Source organism: Sycon ciliatum, chromosome 5 (genome assembly GCF_964019385.1).
Source record: "Sycon ciliatum chromosome 5, ocSycCili1.1, whole genome shotgun sequence".
Taxonomy (NCBI): domain Eukaryota; kingdom Metazoa; phylum Porifera; class Calcarea; order Leucosolenida; family Sycettidae; genus Sycon; species Sycon ciliatum.
In genome coordinates this window covers 34,603,223-34,608,222 of record NC_088647.1, presented here as the reverse complement: position 1 = coordinate 34,608,222, position 5,000 = coordinate 34,603,223, and the positions used below count along the sequence as shown (strand labels likewise).

Here is a 5,000-nt window from a genome sequence, read left to right as displayed (position 1 = left end):
TGGCGACAGGCTGAGTTTGAGTGTTCCTTCATGGATACCTGTGAATGGCTAATGGAGCTGTGACAGCTAGCAGCTCAAACATTTCGAGCACAGAGCAAGATTAATCGAGTGAAAGTTGTGGTAGGAATGAATCTGACAGTGATCTGGAGGGATTCGATTTGCATTGCATTGGGCTACTGTCTACTGGAATTATCGTTTAGTAGACTTGCCCCTGAGCTTCTTGCAATCACTCATTTATGGAACTTCTCAGTATAATTTGCTGAATTAGTCAAGCGCAAGTAGATGTGAAATGAGACTCGGTGTTCTGGTCCAACTAGTAGAGCAAGTAAGTAGTATTTTATAGTACAATGATGAGTGCTTACTGCATGTTGAGCGTGCCGAAGGACAGCCAGTATTATTTTGGCTACAACCTCAAAGTATTGTGGCTGCAGGAAACATTGGCCATGGCCACATCAGCTTATGTGGGTTTCGCTGATTCTACGATGTATTGGATCTTCAACCGCCCGTTTACTAGGTTGGATTTCAACGCCACCAAAGCATTTCTACACAGCTGTTAATGGTATCCGGCCTCTGGTTTGTGTCTATGCAGATGCATCTCCCTTTCTTCTAACCCCGTTCATCAGCTTCTGAATGTATACCGGCTTGCGCACATGCACGCACACCACCATTGCGTCGCTGAAAAATAAGACTTTGTTGTGTGTTATTCTGAGTCATGCACTTTGATAGGCCTCAAGTTAATTGTAAGACTGTAGAACCCTTTGCATGCTGTAACTAGGCCTTGACGGATTATGCTAGCATAATTTTTCGCATATTTCCTACCAAAATCGAATAATCGCATAATTCGAGGCAAATTGCATAAGAATCGCATAAAATTGTAATAATCCGCCTGTTCGCATCAAATTCCATACAGTTGTACATGTTCTACAAGTACAAGTACAAGTAGATGCATTAGGAAGTTGTAGGTTTACGACTCCCTTGATAACATGTCCAGTCCACTACAATCGGTGATGGTCGTAGCTAGGTCGGACGGTGCGTTGACCCCGTTGAACTTTTGCTACTACAGTACAACGCCTTCTACAAAAAAATTCCCTTGTTATTTTGCACAGAACCATTATGCATTAGCAGCATATGTGAGCATTAAGCGGGATTCACAGAAGCTTTTTTGCGATGCGACACGCGATGCGACGCGATCTGCGACGGACGCGTGCGATGCGAACTCGCGAAATACCATTCACAGAAGAAGTCAGCGATGCGACAAATTTTTGCAATGTCTTGCTGATTTGAGTACGTCGCCATGATATTTGCGCGGTTTGGTACAACCTGTACAAATTATAGGCAACTCTTGCACCTTTGTACAACTTTGCTGTAGAAAAGGTCAAAATCGTACGCCAAATCGCTTGTCGCATCGCATCGCATCGCAAAAGTTGAGCCAAGCTCAACTTCTGCGATGGCCAGCGATGGCCCAGTTGCGGCAGTTGCGTGGGGTGCGACATGGCTGCGATTTGGGGTTTTCCCGGTTTCGCGCCTGTCGCATCGCGTGTCGCATCGCAAAAAAGCTTCTGTGAATCCCGCTTAATGCGGCATAATATGATAACTTTTAGCATAAATATAGCATAATTCTGCAATTTTTTCAGCAATGCGAAAAGCATAATTTCACGAAAATATTAGCATAATCCGTCAAGGCCTAGCTGTAACTGAACCAGTCGCACTGGTTTTGATGGAAGCATAAATTTAAAATTCCACACAATTCCACACAATCAGATTGTGGAGGTTAAATCCACACCCCATATTGGGGTCTCTTTATTGACAGTTTCTGCTGTGTCAATCAATCAAATTGTCGGCCAGTATCCATCATAAAGGATAGAGGGGAAACCAAAGAGATGAACCCGTAACAAACATGAAAACACTAGGTGGAATGAACCTGCAACGCAATAAAGTATACCGTCCTTGAGGCGCAGGCACTCGAAATAGTAACACTCACACTGACGTTCACACCTTTGGACCTTTGGATGGCCATTGCTCCGTGCATTGATAGCATCAGGAGTTGCAGTATTTCCTGAGATAGATATGATAGATAGATAGATGGAGCGAGAGAGAGAGGGGGAGAGCTCTCTCTCTCTCTCTCTCTCTCTCTCTCTCTCTCTCTCTCTCTCTCTCTCTCTCTCTCTCTCTCTCTCTCTCTCTCTCTCTCTCTCTCTCTCTCTCTCCCTCTCTCTCTCTCTCTTTCTCTCCACACTATACTTCCGCTATTTTCTTTTTTTCAATCTCTTTTGTTTCTCTTCTTCTCCTTTTCTGATGCGTGAAGTAGGCGCGGATGCCGAGACCATTGGTCGGCGGAGTCTGCAGCACCCCATCACCACCGCTGCGTTGCATTTCCAGCCCCATTCAGTCAAAGTTTTGTTAGTCTGTTGTTTTGTCATTTCCTCCTTCTTTCTTGTTTTACGAATTGGGTGCGTGGTTTCAAGTAAACAAAAAAACAAAACAAAATTAATGACTGGAGTATGGTGCTACGAGGACTGCACCACGATGGGCTGTAAAGGGTACCTTGAAGCCTAGAGTGAACGCCTAGGCATTCATGAAGCATTGCTCTTCCAAATCCCGGCACCATGGGAATGTAATGCCAATTCTAAGGACAGACTTTTAACCAGAGCTTTTACACTGCGTGAAATAATTATAGACATTGTGTGGAGCAGCTTCCACACTTTACTGCAGCAAGGTATGCAGTAGACATGGAATGTCCACATCAAAAACTGTAAATCGTACAGTGCTGTACATGATCTAGATTTTTCATCCTGGTGGCAGACGATTTCCACATGTACTAGACAAATTTCATTCAAGTCAATTGAGTGCAGAGTGGAATGGTGTTTTCCGAGGAAACTGGAGAATGCAATTCATTCAATATTCTCAATCAACGTTCCCCATCTCCACCGGAATGGGAAGTGTGCGCCCTGTCAGGGGATCTGTACCGAAGCATTCACTACAAGGTTCTTTTGCATCAGCAAGCTGCACACGTACTGTCAGTGTCTGGGTTGACTGAGAAAATAATTATTCTAATGCTTGAATGTGCTGTGAATGCACCAAGGACTTACAGCCGGTTGATCTGTTTAGCTCCGTTCTTCTCCTCCACCACCATAAAGGCGACCCCAGGCATAGCGAGAACAAAAAGAACTGGATCGAAGAGTGACGATCCCTGATCGTGATGAGTTGCTGTTCACATCTGTAAAACCAAGTACACCGAGTCGACGTCAGGAAAAGGTTCTCTGCACCAGGTTCACGATCTTCGGCTGTTGTAGATCTACAGGTTTCTGCACGAGTACGAGGGCAGTACCGTGGAATCCAGCCCGCGCCGCAAGGGCTGGATGAACAGCGGCACTGAGCCTGTACTGTAGTCTAGATCTACTATGTCACGTGATGTGTACTGATGAATGATAATATTTAATAATAATAATGATGAGCGACGTTACGTGTTTCTCGTGTGCGCCCAAGCCAAAGGCACAGAGCATGCATGCACGTGCACACCATACAACCATCGACTCGTGGACATGGAAATCCAGTCGACCGGGGCCAGCGCCCTCAGTGCATACTAGGGACCGGCGGGTTCTGCTCGAAAAGGTGGCAAATTCTGCTCGAAAAGCAGTGAAATTGGCAGATCCATACGAACCTAATGGCGGGCAATTCCTCGAATTCTGCTCCATTTCTTTATCCACATACCAAACATGCATGAAACGTACCAGAAAAAGTTACGAATTCTGCCAATTTTTCTGCCAGCAGAATAGGCCGGACCCTAGTGCGTACAGATTGCTGCGTGCAGTGCACATGTTGATCCGATACGACCACCGCACTGTAGCACATTATTATAAAAATGTAATGCATGTGTGTACCACTTACATTACATGTATACTCGGCTGCATGGCCAGCGCCCTGGGGCCGCTAGACGTGCGACCGGATTTCCATGTCCACGACAGTACATAACTCGCGCTTTCCGTTAGCGCGTTGTCCTTGTCCACGACTCCACGAGCCAAGTTCGTCAGCCAATGAACGCAGTGGATTCCGTTCCTGCCCGTCGTCATGACGACTGGCAGTAGAATCCGTTCCTGCCCGTCGTCACTTGACGACGGGAAGTGGATCCAGTTCCATCATCTTTGGCGTTGAGTTAGAACAAGCAGGACCGCGCTTTCCAGCCCGCGCAGTTTGATCTCTCATTGGTCGACTCCAAGGCGATTATCACGCAACACATTAAATTTATGGGAATAGATCTTTACGTACCAGCCATCTAACACCAGCTAGATGAAGAGATCTTTCAGAATTAGTTACCTGTAAGAATTCTGCACAAAATGTGTGCAACTTCATCAAATTTGTGAAGCATAAACTTTACCACACATACGGCATTGCGGGGGAGAAATCCACACACCATTTTCCGGTCTCTTTGCTGCAAATTTCTGATGTCAATCAAATTTTGGCCAATAACCACCATAAAGGATTGAGGATAAACCTGTCCCCGGGGAAAATTGCGATTCCGCGGCCGCGTTTTTTTCCGCGTTTTTTTGCGATTTTTTAAAAGACCGCGTTTTTTAACTTTTTTGTTGCACTACACGTACACACAGTGCACTGTTCGGTCAGCAACGTCTCATCGTGGCGGCTTTTTATTCAAATATGACGAGTGCTTACACCATGAGACTTGTAACTGATTGATTTCACTACATACTCACTGAAAATTGCCGCACATCAATATTATTCACCGCATATTTACCGCAAATTATGCCGCGTTTTTCCCCGCGTTTTTTGCGATTTTTTTCCGCAATTTTCCCCGGGGACAGATAAACACACACCACTGACTGCTAGCTTCAGAACTGTAATCAGAATAGAGGTTATGTGTAAACTACCTTGGTGCGGATATCCACTCGCCGAAAGACCACGGATTTTAGAATTTTTACTTAAAATAATTTTCAAATAAAAGAGAGTCTAATGGAAAGCAACAACTTAACTGTCACATTTAAATT

General features: G+C 45.1%; 2 long non-coding RNA genes across 2 annotated transcripts in view; both read right to left on the bottom strand.

Moving 5' to 3' along the window:
- LOC135818458 (uncharacterized) overlaps positions 1-3,287 on the bottom strand; it is a 7,289-nt gene extending 4,002 nt beyond the window's left edge. The window contains exon 1 of the long non-coding RNA XR_010553685.1: positions 3,090-3,287. This is a non-coding gene — a long non-coding RNA (uncharacterized LOC135818458). The remainder of the gene's footprint in view (positions 1-3,089) is intronic.
- A 1,564-nt stretch (positions 3,288-4,851) lies between these two features.
- Positions 4,852-5,000, bottom strand: part of LOC135818456 (uncharacterized) — an 8,292-nt gene continuing 8,143 nt past the window's right edge. The window contains exon 3 of the long non-coding RNA XR_010553684.1: positions 4,852-5,000. This exon is cut by the window's right edge and continues 1,014 nt beyond it. This is a non-coding gene — a long non-coding RNA (uncharacterized LOC135818456).